This window comes from Phasianus colchicus, chromosome 2, assembly GCF_987193195.1.
Source record: "Phasianus colchicus chromosome 2, bPhaCol1.hap1.1, whole genome shotgun sequence".
In the NCBI taxonomy this organism is placed as follows: Eukaryota; Metazoa; Chordata; class Aves; order Galliformes; family Phasianidae; genus Phasianus; species Phasianus colchicus.
The window spans coordinates 22813716-22829250 of record NC_143437.1 but is presented as its reverse complement, the minus strand read 5'-3'; the positions used below and the strand labels follow the sequence as shown (position 1 = coordinate 22829250).

Here is a 15535-nt window from a genome sequence, read left to right as displayed (position 1 = left end):
GGCCGCGGCGCCGCCGACACCTTACTTCCTGCTTCGCTACCCAGAGCCAGACCCATCGCGGCGGAGGGATCCCGTCGCCTCCAGCTGCCTCCTCCCCCTTCTGCTTCTGCTTTTTTTTTTTTTTTTTTCCTCCTCTCCTCGCTCTTTTGCGAGAAAATAATTTGACAGCGATTTGCTGACAGCGGGATTTCGTGCATCACGGGCGAGGGAAGGGCGGCGCGGCCGGAGCCGCCGCGGGAGGCCGTGCCGGAGGTAAGCGACCGCTCCGCAGCCTCCCCGCGGGGCGCGGACCCGCCATGTGCCGGGCGGGCGGGGGCCGGGGCGGGTGCTGGCGGCGGAGCCGGGCCGTGCGGGCCGGGGGAGTTGCGTTTCCTGGCGGAGCGATATTTGTTTACGGGCTGCGCTGTAAGTAAAGTAGGACCCGGCCCCGGCAGCGCGGTGATCAATTAATTGTGCGGTCGCTCGCGCGGCGCCCAAAAGAGAGAAAAATCAGAGCCCCTCGTGCCGGCCCCCGTGCACTTGTTGCAGACTTGGTGCCAGGTAGGGCAGCGCTTCGCAAGTTTCATTTTTGCATGAGCTGGGGCTTCGCTTGCAAAATTAAAAAAAAAAAAAAAAAAAAAAAAAAAGTTTGCAGCTCACTTTCGGTCCGCAGCGCCGAGGCCCTGCCCGCAGGCTCATCCTCCTCCTCCCCGCGGGGCCGCGGCGGGGGCTGCCCGGCCCCTACCTGCCCGCTGCGGCGGGCTGCTCCGGGCGGGGCCGGCGGTAGAGCCGCGCGGAGCGGCGGGAGGAAGGGAAGGAGGGAGGGAGGCGCGGGGCGGCCGCGAGGAAGTTGTCAACGTGCGGGGCCGGGAGGGGTGTGCGTGTCCCCGCGCCGCCGAGGGGACCCGCGCGTGTCCCCGCGCGAGGTGGCGGCGTCCGACGGGTCGCGGTGCGGAGGTGCCTCGCAGGAGTGGAGAATGACTTCTGCTCTCCCCCTAGAATGGGAAACTGCTGGAGTGCGGGACGGCTGGGTTTTGTGTGCTGTCACAGTACGGGGTAATGACCAAAAGCTGCCAGCCAGATGCTTAAGTACCGGAGGGATGATTTGCAAGTGAAATGAACTGGCAGTTCACCAGTCAGTAAGTGGATAATGCCTACTCATCCTCTGCCGGCTTCTCAGATCGGTTTCGTGCCTGCCGCCCAGGCTGGAATAGCCAAGGTGTGAAACTTGGTGATGCCGACGATCTCACCCAGTAGCATCCGACCTCTTGTCGTGTTCCGGCACAGCCATGCCGACCGTGACCAACACCAGTGATGTTCATAGGTTTTAACGGACTAATCTAATAGCATTGAAATGGATACAGTGACCCATAGCTGAACTACTTTTGGAAAAGGCTGCAAAGCACTTAATTGCGTGTTAAGCAGGTAATCACAAGGGTGAAGTTTTATATCTCTGACAGATGTAATTCTGCTGTATGTGCTGCAGAGAGCCCTCCAGGCCAGCTTGGGCCTTGCCCTGCTGCTCCTCCTGCCCTGCATCCCGGCTGGCCTGCGGGCAGTTTGCTGGGACTGCCTCCTTCCTTGACTGGAGGGTGTGCTGTCACCACTATATTCCTCATAAGACAGTGTTTCCCTAGAAATGCCCATTTCACTTTGCCACCTGCTGTGGGGATGTGGCATGATGTTCCTGGTATGTTCTCAAACATAGGGTCTGATTTTTGGGTGTTGCTGTGTGAAGCCAGGAGTTGCACTTGGTGATCCTTGTGAATCCTTCCAACTCAGGATATTCTGTGATTCATTGTTATCTGCTTTTCTGAGCCTTAGCTGAGGTTGGAATTTTAACATCCCAAGTGCTGCTTCATCAGTGTTCCACGTATGCATACATATTGTGGAAGTTAACCTGTGGCTTTGTAATTCATAAAGGAAGGTCATGCCAAATGGACTGTTAAGTTAGAATTTAGATAAGCAATTTTTTCATATGAAGAAAACATATTGTGCATTTTTCTTCAATAGCTAATGATCTCACGTACTTTGGAAGAAGAAGAGGCTCCTACATGCTGCACTCTAAGCTTTTGTTGCACATAAATGCTTTTATGATCCTTTCTGCTGCAGCTGATAAGTAGATCAAGTTTCTGAAGTTGGGAGACTCCAGCAAGGGGCTGAGCAGCATTACAAGGGCGTCAGTCAAACCAGCATGTCTAGATAGCTCAAATACGAGTAATTCAACTTGAATGATCACGTGGGCTTCACCGTGGATGCCAGCCTGGGCACAGAGTGTGGGCTCAGCCTGCAGGTATAGTGTTAAGGGTGGCACTCGGCAGCCCTGCCATTGATGCATGCCCTGCCCTGGGCACAGTGGGGCCAGGTAGGGTACTGTGAGTAACCATAGCATGAGTAACCTCCCTATCTAACACTGACTCACGTTACGTTTAGAGGCTGAATAAAATCTCCGTATGATACTTACTTCGTGTTGCTGACCTCCATCGATCACGTGCCTCTGATTTGGGTCTAGGACCATAGAACAAGTCCTTTCAGGTTACTTTGCTTTTGGGAAGCACTCAACAGGGCTGGGTAAGAAGAGGGGCTTCCTAGATTTTAAGCTCAGAATTCCATTACGCGTGCTTCTTTGGGCCATTTCCAGGGATATAGGGAAGTTTGCTTTTGTAAACTGGGATGGTTTACAAGTGTGAGAAAAGTGTATAAAAAACAGTCATGTAATGTACTACAGATTTTGTAAGGCAGTGAGATAATATTCTGCTGTGAATGTTTTAAACTATTATTGTAATTTTTCGTTTATTCCAACCTAGCAGGGAATGTACGTCTCTAGGAAAGTTGCTTGGGAGGGCCTTCCTCCCCTTTCCCAGTTCTTTAAGGACAGCGGTGAGCTGAGGGAGAGCGGCCCTGGGATCTGTAGTGTCATTGTGAGATTCTGGTGCTGGAAGGCTGTGTCTCTTTATGATGTGTCATAGCAACTTGCGAGATAAGCCAGTTTCATTTCAGCTTCCTTAGAAATACTTCAAAAAACAAAAAAACAAACAAAAAAAACCCAGTGTTTGATAGATGCAAAGTAATTGGGGATGGGGCAACAATTTGTTTCCCCTCTTTTAGGCCTTTTTTGATACTGTATAGCTTCCAATGAAGAACTGTGATCAGAATGGCATATTTTTCTGCCTTTAAAATCAGAGTGATCCTTTTGCCTCTCTCACACCTCTGTGATGGAGATAGCCACATCTGCAAGCGCAGGCATCAGTTCTGCTGGGTCTTGGCTTCCAGGCTCATATACTCATGCAAGTTGAACAGCACCAGCAGTGACGGTGAGCAGCTGGATTGCTGTGCCTGTCAGTGTCGTGGGATGGGGAGCTGCATTTGGCACTAAAAAAATGGAGGCAGCAAATTCTGTATGGGTTGCCACATATGAAGGTATAAAACCTCTCTGACTTGACTGGCTCCGAGAAACCTATTATTGTCATCAATTGCAGGGCTGTAAGGGGAAATCAGGCCTTCTAAGATAAAGACAAAAATAGCACATTCAAATATATTTTAAGAAAAGCACTCTTCCTTCAAAGAGTGTTTCTGAGCACAGCTCAAAGAGCAGTGGCCTAAGTTTCATCTGTTTTAGTTATTTATTTATTTTTAACCCTTTGCTTGCAACCAGACAGGTTGCAGAGGTGCATGGCTCCCACTTGTGAGCAGCGCGTGTTCGTGCGTGATGTCATCTTGCAGAGTTTGGGGCAGGCTTTCTCCTTAGGGTTTCAAGGTGCTGAGCACAGACCTTGCACCCTCTCCGTGCTCATTTCTCTCGGTAGAGTCCAGCCAGAAGAATGCCCATCAGCCTTGCTTCGTGCTGGTTGTTTAGGGCAGGCATCCATTTTCTCTCCTTTGCTTGACTGTGTTGCTGTAGGGTCCCCAGCAGTGTCCATGTGGCGTAGGCCTGCAGGAAGCAGAGGGCTCGGAGCACCACTGCTCTGGGATCACCAGGCCCCACCAGTGCAGGCCCAGTTCTGGGGAACAACCCACCCTTACAACATGGGCACTTGGTATCAATCAGAAGAAACAACTCAAATCCTGTGCTGTTTCCCTGCTCTCCTCTAGTCTCCCTTTCAGAGAGTTCTGCGGAGAAAAGGGCAGCATCGATGGGTGTGAAAAGCTGGAAAATGCATTCAGGCTACAATCTGCCCAGAGAAACTGTGGGTGCCCTATCCCCGCAGGCACTCAAGGCCAGGTTGGATGGGGCCTTGGGCAGCCTGAGCTCAGGGAGGGACAGCCCTGCCCACTGCTGGGGTTGGGAATGGGTGGGCTTTAAAGTTACCTCCAACGCAAACCATCCTGTGATTCTCTGATTCTGTGATACAGCCTGCTGCCTCTGAAATCAAGAAGGCAAGCACCCGGTCTGTGTTACTTTCTCCTCAAGAAGGTGGTGATTTGGAAGACTCACAGCAAGTTTTTAAAGGATGCTACATTACCCTGCAATGGGGTGTTTTTTAGAGATTAGGCTTCACATTACAGTGGGGGTCTTGCAACATTTTGGGTGAGTTCTGTAGGGTTGGGTATATTTTGAGGTTCTGAGTGAAATGAGTCTTGTGGTTTCAGCTTAACTCTGTAACAAAGGGTAACGTGTCTCACACAAACAGCCCACCTAAGTTTTCATAGTGACTGATGATTTGCTCTGGAAAGACCCAAGGTGCTGATATGATGTAAACTCAAAAGGTAGCAGATTTTTTTTTTTTCTTTTTTTGGGGGGAGGGGATGTGGGTGTTGAGGGGAAGGAGGCTTGTCTTTCTCCAGTTTACAGTTCAAAATTTGTTAGAATTTCATCCAAATCTCTCATCTTCAGGTTTCCATCTGCTGGTCACTTTATTTTCCACGTACACAGCCCCAAACGCCAAGTTTCCCTACTCCACCGTTGAGACCTTTGCAAAGCAGCCATCCTGGGCCTTATCACAAAATTTCTCAAGTCTTTTTAGTCCAGCAAGAAAATGGTTGCTGCCTTTCCCCTCCCTCCTCTCGTCAAGTGCTCATTGTAAGAATTTTGATAGAGACTGCATTGTGATATGTCCTTGAAGTGCTGCGCTGCAAGGTTTTGTTTTGCCTTTTTATTTTTTTTTCTTCACATTTACTCTTAGTTGCATTTATAGCAAAGCAGGATTGTTGTAGATGCTCTTTTTTTATATGTATTTTATTGTTATTTTGTTGTTTGTCAAAAATCTTCATCCAGTAATGAGGGAAAGCTTTGACTCGGGTACTAAAAGCTCCAGCTAACCTTAGAAAGGTGTTAAGACTGCAAAAACATGGGTTGGGGAAGGATTGCTCCAGCGGAACACATATAGGTTAAATGTGGAATTGTTTGCTGCTCTGCTTTCAGAGGTAGGAGATTTTTTGTTCACCTTGTCACAAGGTCTCTTCAAGGATAACAGAGTCCATTTGAGATACAGAGCCTGCACCAAGTACTTGCTCTTTGAGCGAACTTTAAATCCCAAATAACTCCTTCTGCACCAATGTGTGACAAATAAATCTTACCCAAACCTGTGAAGTAAGTGATTGTTACATTTAAAATTTGGTAATGGCCAAAGTTCTCTATCTGAAAAGTTGATTCTTAGTTGACCACACAGAGATGCTCTACAGACTCATTTTTGTGTTTTTTCTCCACTCTCCCCCACATACACTATTTTCATTGATGGGGAAGTTTCATTTCCTTTATTTATCTATATTTTAGTGTATGGGTGTTTAGGGGGTGTGGGGAGGATAGGAGCAAAGTCTGTATGTAACTTTTTATTTAAAAGAAAAACTCTGATACTAATGAGTTTAGAAATGTCCTTGAATGCGTTCTCTCGTTTAAACCAAAAACTGCTTATAAAATAGTGTATTAGAGGATCAAGGGGTTTTGCAGCCGTTTTGGGTGGGTAAGAATCTTGTCTGATCTCCAGTTGTATTAGCAGAACAGTATTTTTCCCAGTATCGTTATGTTTCACGTGCCAAATCTAAACTAGAAATGCCTTTCCTTGGAAGGATCACTATTTACATTTGGAGGGCTATGCCAATTACAGCTATATTAACAAGCCTTCCCCCCCTTCCCCCCCCCCTCCCCCCTTAATCTTACACTTGACCTAAATAGTAACTTCTTTCATTTTCTTAACAGAACACCCAGTACAGTCCTGGCACATAGTTTCGAAGCAGTCAATGGGGTAAACATGCTGTCCTGTGGCACAAATGCAGATGGGCACTCTTGCAATATAATGTTCTTAAGGGAATTCTGGTGAAATGAATGCTCTTGTAGCTTTGCATGAGTTGAAATAGTCCTATGCTATGCGTGCAGAATTGAATGTAATTAATCTGTAAGAAGGAATTGTATTATTCATATGCTGTAATACTTTTTTTTTTTTTTTACTTCCATGTACTTTAATTTTGAATACAATTTCAAAGTCCTGCGGATTTGGAAATACTGCATTATAGATTTGTGAATGTTTGAAGGGATAAGATAAGATACTATTACTACTCAATTTGATCAGAAACTAGAGATTGAATATTCTTTTGGATAGCGTAGTAATGCATGATGGAGGAACAGGTAAATGGGGTTGTTTGGCAGGAGACCCTTTCAATTGCTGGGCTTGTGCCCTGAGTGTTGTGTCTCTGCTCCTGCCCTATGGACTTCTGGGAACAGAGAGGGCATACTGGTAGAAGAACCCGTTTGTACCGGAAAATCAGATTGATAGTAAATAGTACCATTTTATTCACATGCAAATTTCCTAGTTATTAGCTCTTTCCAAGTTAAGATTTGAAGTGTTTACAACAGCAGTGGGATATTAAATAAAATGGGGATGCTAGCCATTGTTCACGTGATTCACATCTGCCACAATGATTAGTACTTAGTAGATCTTAGGTAGCTAAGCTGAGCTTTCTTTTCCCAAAAGTTCAGTCCACCAAAGCCCTGACATGTAGACAGAGTTCTTTTAATATCTTCCCTGTTGCTTCCCCTTGGCTGCCTCTCATTTTGTCTTATCCTCAGCATAGGATCTGGGTGGTTGTCTTTGGGTTGGATGTGTGCTTATATCAGCAGCAAGAGTACTGCAGTTTGTGCTCTCTCTGGAGGCTGAAAGTAGCTACTTGCAATAGCTCCTGGGTTGCTGTGGGACTTCACATAAACTCTGTGACAGTTACCAAAGCCGTGTCTGCTGAACGCAAGAGATTGTAGTCCCCTGAACCACAAGTTTAAGTTACGCGTAGCTCAGCTTTGAGTGTGGTGGTTTGGTTGCTGTTCATGCCCATGATGTATTGAAAGGAGTGGGTGGGAGCACTCCAGCTACTAACCCTGTGAATTTTGATGGAACGAAATAAATATTTAATGTTCACCTACATGGAGGCTTTTCAGGAGCGTTGATACTTCAGCCGTCTTGTTGGCCTGCCGTGCAATTTGAATTCAAGCAAGGGTCTCCCACGTGGTTATTTGCATGTGTCCTCCTATCTCTGTTTTATATCTCCAATTTCAGTATGTGCTTCCAGAATTACATTTTTGTTCGTTTCCAATCATTCTTCAAAGATAACTGGCAAAACCAACAGGCTGGTTGTGACTTTACAGCAATAGAAGGTATAAAACTTTGATCTTCTTGTTAAATGAGTTTTCTTCATGTGTGGGCTGGGTGTGTGGTGTGTTGACTTAGTTTTTATTGATCAGTGTAAAAACGTGAATTCAGCATCACAGCAATGATAATAAACCAGTACTTGCAGTGATATTCTAATGAGTTCCTGGCGAAAATAGGGCAGAAAACCATCTCAGAGATTGACATGCTTTAGTGGTGAGATGCTCAACAAGGATGCTTGATATAAAAGGACTGAGTTAAGCTGTTTGAAGTTCTTTCTTCGGCAACACAACTCAGCAGGAGAATTCCAAGCAGGGCAGGATGCAGTATTTTTGTATGCATTTGAGCAGCAGCAGCAGTATTCTTTCCTCTGTCCAGAAGAACCCTCACCATCCTAGTCACACCAAGATAGCATGGGTTGTTGAAGCCAGCTGCCTGCTTTAGTAGGTGCCTCTGGATGCAGGTAGTGAAGACCTTGCAGTCTTCCTCTGCAGGAATGCCCTGTAAAACATAAACCACACCTGCTTCTGTAAGCGTGCATGGCGAAGCATCAGTTACAGAGAGGAGTGAGGGAGGTTGCTGAATTAGCAGACAATTTAAGTATGAAAAAGTGAAATTTGTATTTATAACTGTTTTGAAACAAAATGTTATGAGTACAGGAGGGACATATCTTCATTTAAGATGGCAGTAATTCTTCTAAGCTAGAATGTTTGCCGAGGTGTAGGCAGGTAGATTCTCTCTCTTCTTTTTTTCATTGATGCTGTGTGTTTTCAAGACTAGAAGAGACTTCTCAGTGGAAGTGATAGACAGAAATCCTCTGATTTTTTTCATCATTTAGCCTTGTTTTATTCTGTCAGCTGAGTAAACTGGTATCTGAGCTGCATGGATCAAGATAAAAATGTATTGTTACTGCCTACGTGTGTGTTTGATAAAAGCAGAAAATGAGAAGAAAAATTTACCTGAAGAAAAGTGATTTTTTTTTTCTCAGGACTGTGAAGTTTTGAAAGAGTTGGATTATAATGAACTTTAATACTTTTCTAAAGTTACTGCTATTATAATGAAAAAGCATGAATAAGAGAATATGCCTTGCAGGTAAAATGAAAAAAGGCATCTCCATTTGTACGCTCGAAAAACCAAAAATGCATTGCAGAGGATGAATTTTACCCTTCATTTTGCTCATAGTAAAAATTAGTCTTTGAAGTTAAAAATGGCTTTAGATTTAAAGAAATAATACACCTGAGAAGGGAGGTGCACAGAAAAAAGACACTGGGTTAAGTGCTGTTTTGTTAATGAAAGGCATGTATGGTAAGCTAACTGTGGCTGCCTGCACAGTGTGATTCTGCCAGATACGAGCAGGGGTGATAAAATAAAGTGCTAGCAGACTGTTATTTCCAAGATTTCCAACTTTCAGAAGAAATTTTAATCTGAATATTGAGTGTGCAGTTATAAATGATAGCCTAGTACCGCAGAATTACAATAATTTATGAAGGGAACGATACTTTCTTGCTTCAAGTCTGTTAGCATACGATCCCTAGGCTAACTAACTGATCGTTAGTTAAAGTAGAGGTTCATTAAAATAACATAGGCTCATCTGGTTTTAAAGACCAGCTCTCAGCCAGTAGGCGCTTGTCCAAAACTTGTAAGGCTGCAGTGCTGACTTTGTGGAGGTGTCATGTAGATTGCTGTGTAAAGCTGGGTGACGGAGAAGCTTCTGTTGGATTAAGTACGCTTTGTATTGGGCCACAGTTTCCAATTTTTAGTCATCTGTAGCAATGTCTATTCATACCATAGTCAGTTGACCAACTTGTGTGACTTTGTTTGAACAAAGGTGCGAGATTGGGTCAGTGTATTAAGGCAGCTCTTACCTGTAGTCATATTATGCTATAATAAGTACATTTTTCTAGTTGAAAAGTTGTAATTACAAAGCAGATGATGTGCTTCAACGATGTGAAAAAAATCCTTAAATTTAAGCCCCACATTGTACTTAGCACAGTTTTTTTAGGTGGAACTTTTACTTTCAGGTTATTTCTGGAAAATCCGTACCACTAATTATGTAAATTGCCAGAAATGAAAAAAGAGAACAAATGAACAGGACATCTTATTTTAGCTTCCATCAAATGCAAAGTCATACGTGGTCATTCTAGCTGTCTGTAGTATGTGCCTGTGTTGTTTGGCTGCTGCTTTTGCTACCAGCAGACAGGATCACTTAAACTTGTTCTTTCTCACGTGCTTTGCACAACTAGGCTGCCAAACTGTTAGCCGAAAGTGGAAACTGGGGATTTCTTTTGGTACCTCTTTCCTTACGGGGCTCAGGATTTTGTGCTCATGGCAAACATGGCATCTTTTTTGTTTGGCTGGTTGGCTTTTCTGCAGTTGTATGGGCACGTACCTTTTATTTAGGTCAGTCTTGTTCTATATCAGGACGTTTTGTACCTGTACCTATTGCCTATTAAGGCAATAAGAAAGTCTCCTTGAATGAAGTGGAGCCAGATGTCAGCTCTGTCTGCAGATCAGAGCAAAGGGGATGGAAGAAGCGGCATTCGAGTGAATGAACAAACTTTCAAGCTGACTCAGTGATACACATACAGTATGTGCTGTAGAGATTAGTCACCATTTACTGTAAGTCTTTCTTTATGGCGCTTGGTGGATGAGCAGCTGTATCAAGCTGCTGTAAGCGAGCTTTGTAGGCTAAGAATTCAGGTAAATGTTATTTCTACAGTATTTTCCCATCGAACAACAACAAGAAGAAAAGACAAAACCTGAAGTCTTGTAAATTACTGAGCTAAGGGCAAAAGAAATCTTTTACTTATCTCCTAGTGTTGCTATCTTTCTTAATCTGTGAAAGTAAGTAGTAGGAAAGCAAATAAATTATGCAACAACGCTTTTTTTTTTTTTTCTTGTAAATTTAGAAGCCTGTGCCTACATGTTATTAGTACTGTTCTGCCCTGTCCTGTGCAGGTTGGTTTGATTTTTTTTCTTTTCTTTTTTTTTTCTTTTTTTCTTTTTTCTTTTCATTAGGTAGTTTTCAAGCCACATTTGTGTGAAATACCAATTTACATGATGGTAACAGAAAAACAATTACAGGAAAGGATATTCATCTGTAAAAAAAAAAAAAAAACAACACTGTTTTCATTTGCCAAGTAGAAACTTCAGGAAAATTACCCTCCAGGTTGAATTTTCTCATGAATGTTCTCAAGTTCTGAAATTATTTACTGGCATAATAGGTATGCAAAACACTTAAGGCAAAGTTTGTATTCAAAGAGTTACCTTTTTGGGGGGAAGGTGGAGAAAGTGATTTTACTGTTTTAAAAAGGTAGGTAAAATAAAAATAAAAATACATTAAAAAAGGTGAAATTCTTGTGCAGTCTTTTCTGGATTACTCAGGTGCAGTAGCTCTGTGGGTGGTTTCTAGTCTGTTTGGAAATTTATTTTTTCTTAATTTATCTGCGTATTTTTTTGTAGTTCTTAGATGCTCTTTCTCTCGGATCCCAACCAGTTTTGGTTGGCTTGTTTAATCTGTCCTTAGAGAAATGTTAATTTCAGCTGTGATTGTACCAAAATTGCTTTATAGTTGTTACAGTAAGATTTTTTTTTGATAGTTTGTTTAAAATTACTTCCTCCCAAAAGAAAAAAAAAAAAACCAACAATCAAACATCGTGTTGAGGAGTGAGAACCAGACGGCGCTGGCACTGCTGGGTGGGACTGCAGTGAAGCTGCGTGCCTGTGCAAGTGGCTTGGCTCCTGCTCTCCAGAGGATCTGATTCTGCAGTGGTTTGGAAGCCCTCTGAAGAGCAGGAATGAAGGCTGGAAGAGTTATTAAACTGTGGGTTATCTCGCACCGTTTATTTGAAATGGAGGACAGATGATTTACATATCTCTGTAGCTTGGATCTGAAAAAAGATCTTATTTTTTATTTTGCCGGTCTTTGTAGGGAAATGACATCACAGCTTATGTCAGCCATGCTACAGCATTCAGGCTTTTTTCTCCTCCCTTGAATTGTTAACTGAGTACTAGCTCGATGCTGCAAGTCTTTCCCTGCAGCCTGTGGCACGCTGTTAACTTCATCTCAATTCAAGAGCCATAACTGCATCTTTGTACAATGAAATATGAGAAATAAAGATCTGGTCTAAAGCTTTTTGAAATCAATGGGAGTACAGTTTACTTCATTTCTGTGTGCCTGACTGGTGTGGTGACCCTCTAGCAGTGTACGGTTTTTGGGATCGCTGTCATGCATTAAGTATGTGAGGGACAGCAAGCTGGCTTCTTGGAGATGCTCACTCCAGGAGAGCAGGCAGGCTCTGCAGGAAGAAGCTGCCTGCAAGGTGGGTGAGGTTTTGGGACTGCAGCGATTAGGTGTTACCTGCGTGTCTCATGTGCAAAGCTGAGCTTGGCTTAGGAAAGCTTTTTGTCAATGATACATGCAGCAGAGCCAGCACAGCCCTGCTGGTCCAGGCAACAATTGTGGTGTGAAACAGAGGGGACGGGGTCTTCCTGCGGTAGTTTGAGGGGCTGGAATGTGGGAAACAGGAATCAAATCCAAGCTGGCATTTTGCAAAGTTGATTGCTGCATTTGTTAATCGTAAGGTGATTTTTAAGTAAGTCACTTTCCAGAGGAAAAATAAACACATTTAGAAGAGAAAGGAGAGAAATGTGTTGTTAAATTCAGGTGATCACATGAAGCAGACACTGTATGATGATGATGGTGATGGTGGTACCAAATACACACAGAGACAAAGCTAAGTGATAACAATCATCCAAACTCTTGTGCTTCTAAATTTCCAGGCACAACATTCTATATGGAGCATAATATTATTTATCTTTACTATTTGGAGAGGTCTAAGATTGAGGAAAGGACTGATTCCAATTACTGTTTAAAAAAAAAAAAAAAGAAAATGTCATAAGAAAACCATCTATTGCTGCAGTGGACATGGAGATTTGTGTTCTCTTCCTGTGTTTCTTTGGTTATGGGAGGAGAGTGAGGAGGCCTTCAGGCCATGTTCAGCAACACCTTGCATCAACACTTTTGGATCAGACTCTCAGCATGCAATAGTTACAGACTCCCATTCACACACCTTGTATTTTTTGATGCTTTCCTAGCTCAGCTCTTCGGTAATAGTCCTCTGTGAGGGACTGGAGGAGACAGTGCAGGGGATTCTTACAGAGAGCAGGAGTATGCATGCATTCAAAGGGCTGTGCCCAGACGTGGTGCTAGGAAGAAATGTGGGTTGTGTGTTGGCATTGCTGTGCGTGTGTTGGAGCAGCATGTGCTCACACACATTGTGCTAGTGGCCTCTCAGGAAAACCTAGTGAAATCATGTGTCCCTTCTAGTGCTTGAGAGGAGCTCTTCATCAACATAGTTAGCTGTATGGCCATATGCTGTTCTTTTCTCTTACATATGTTGTCTGATAATTGTCAGTAGCAGGTGTCTGTGAGCTGAAGCAGGGTGGTATTTTAAAATTAGACTTTTAATGGGGAAAAAGAATTGCATGACTTCAGTGCTAGCAAAGAGGTTGAGTTGAAAATTCTGGCCTCTGAAGTTTGTGCGTGTCCTCACAAGGCAGCAGCATGGCTGTTAGCAGTGATGGTTCTTTGGCTTCACTGTTCAGTGTCAGAGATGTTCAGAGATGTGACTTCTGAGGAGAAGTCATTAATCCTGGTTTAGAGTCTGTGTATCTGGCTTGGTTGAATCTGGGAAGAAGCACCATCCCTCTGATGTCTGCATAGCCCACAGGAACTATGCTGGGTGTGCACTGCACTGCTGCTTGGTGGTACAGAGATCTATAGGTTGTTTGTTTCCCATTTTCTGACCCCACCTTTCCCTGTACATAGTACTGAGCATCCTGAGCTGTTTGTAGTACCACTGGTTGCTGCTGTATTGTTTGTACACGTATATTCAATCACCATTGGTTACTACCACCATAGCCTTTTCTTTTCCTTTATTCTTCTTCCCTGATGAAGAGCAACTATTGAGAAGACAGGGAAAGACTTGTAGACACTCAGGACTTGTAACACTGCAACCGTGTTCACTGAAAATCATTTGGGGCCATTTCATGACGAGAATCCCCCAGTATCCCACGTACTTCTTTCATACCATCTCTGCCAGTGAAAAGCTCTCTGAACTGCCATTCCTTTTGCGTTTCTGTTGGGGAACTTACTGCCAGGTGTTATAGGAGCCCAGCAATTCAGAGTTATCATATTTCAAGCTGTCAGAGAAGACATAATGCCCCTAGCATTCTTTTTGTGGTGGTCTTGTTTTGTTGTTGTTGTTTTTATTTCTGGTAAAGAACTACTAAAATATAGAGTGCATATGGAAATGGCAGATGCTGTGTTTTTCATTTTTTGTTGCTGTCCTTGTTTCTAAAATAAAGCACACAAGGGTTTACAAGATCCTGCAAAAAAAATCCAACTAAGTTGTATTGTCATGTGTGCAAGGAATCTTTTTAATCTAGTTACATGGTATGTACAGTGAATAGATCCACGTTTAAAGAAATAAATTGCACTAAGGAGAGACAACCCAAGTGGAATAAAGATGAACTACTGCACAACAGCTGTGATTGTACTTTGAAGCTGGCAGTCCGTGGCTTGGACAGGTACACTCTTGGCTGGGTAAGGAACTGGCTGGAGCGCTGGGCCCAGGGACTGGTGGTCAATGGAGCTAAATCCAGCTGGCGACCGGTCACGAGTGGTGTTCCCCAGGGGTCGGTGCTGGGGCCTGTCCTTTTCAATATCTTTATTGATGACCTGGATGAGGGCATTGAGTGCACCCTCAGTAAGTTTGCAGATGACACCAAGATTGTTGGAACATCCTGGACAGGCTGGATAGCTGGGCTGAAGCCAATGGGATGAGGTTTAATAAGACCAAGTGCCGGGTCCTTCACTTTGGCCACAGCAACCCCAAGCAACACTACAGGCTTGTGGCTGATTGGCTAGAAGACTGTGTAGAGGAAATGGACCTGGGGGTGTTGGTTGACACTCGGCTAAACATGAGCCAGCAGTGTGCCTGGGTGGCCAAGAAGGCCAATGGCATCCTGGCTTGTATCAGAAGTAGTGTGACCAGCAGGAGTGGGGAAGTAATTGTTCCCCTGTACTCAGCTCTGGTGAGGCTGCACCTTGAGTACTGTGTCCAGTTCTGGGCCCCTCACTGCAAGAAAGACATTGAGGCCCTGGAGCGTGTTCAAAGAAGGGCAACAAAGCTGGTGAGGGGTCTGGAGCACAGGCCTTATGAGGAGCGGCTGAGGGAGCTGGGATTGTTCAGTCTGGAGAAGAGGAGGCTCAGGGGAGACCTTATTGCTCTCTATAACTACCTGAAGGGAGGTTGTAGCGAGCTGGGGGTTGGCCTCTTCTCCCGTATAACCGGTGATAGGACTAGAGGGAATGGTTTCAAGCTGTGCCAGGGAAGATTCAGGCTGGATATTAGGAAATACTACTTCTCTGAAAGGGTGGTCAGGCACTGGAATGGGCTGCCCAGGGAGGTGGCGGAATCCCCTTCCCTGGAGGTGTTCAAGGAACGTTTGGATGTTGTGTTGAGGGATATGGTTTAGTGAGAACCATTGGTGATAGGTGGATGGTTGGACTGGATGATCTTATAGGTCTTTTCCAACCTTAGTGATTCTGTGATTATTAAGGTTGGGTTTTGCTGACAGCTTTCTGTTGTGCTTCCTTTTTGTTGTCCTTGTTGCCTTCCAAGTTCTTTCTTATCCAACTCATGGCATCAGCTGTTTTGCTTATCCTTAGAAAAATGGTAGTAACTGAATAATGGATCACGTGAGCCACAATGTCACTCTCTGTGTCAGAAAACTACCAGTGGGTTATGAGTCCATTCCACTCCCGACCATGCACAAGTGGTAATTTTTCAATCTGCTGCTGCAGTATGTTTCTTACCTTGGATGCAGGAGGAGCTGTGATCTCACAGCATGACCGCAAACACGCTTGGTGACGCTCACAGAGGAAGAGCTAGTTGCAGAATTTGGGTCAGCAGGAC

The 15535-nt window shown here is 44.3% G+C and overlaps 1 protein-coding gene across 1 annotated transcript in view; it reads left to right on the top strand.

Annotated features, from left to right (window-relative positions):
- The first annotated feature begins 412 nt into the window (after positions 1 to 412).
- TRERF1 (transcriptional regulating factor 1) overlaps positions 413 to 15535 on the top strand; it is a 104253-nt gene continuing 89130 nt past the window's right edge. Inside the window, 1 exon segment of the mRNA XM_031595155.2 lies at positions 413 to 540. The gene's annotated coding sequence lies outside the window, so the exon portion shown is untranslated.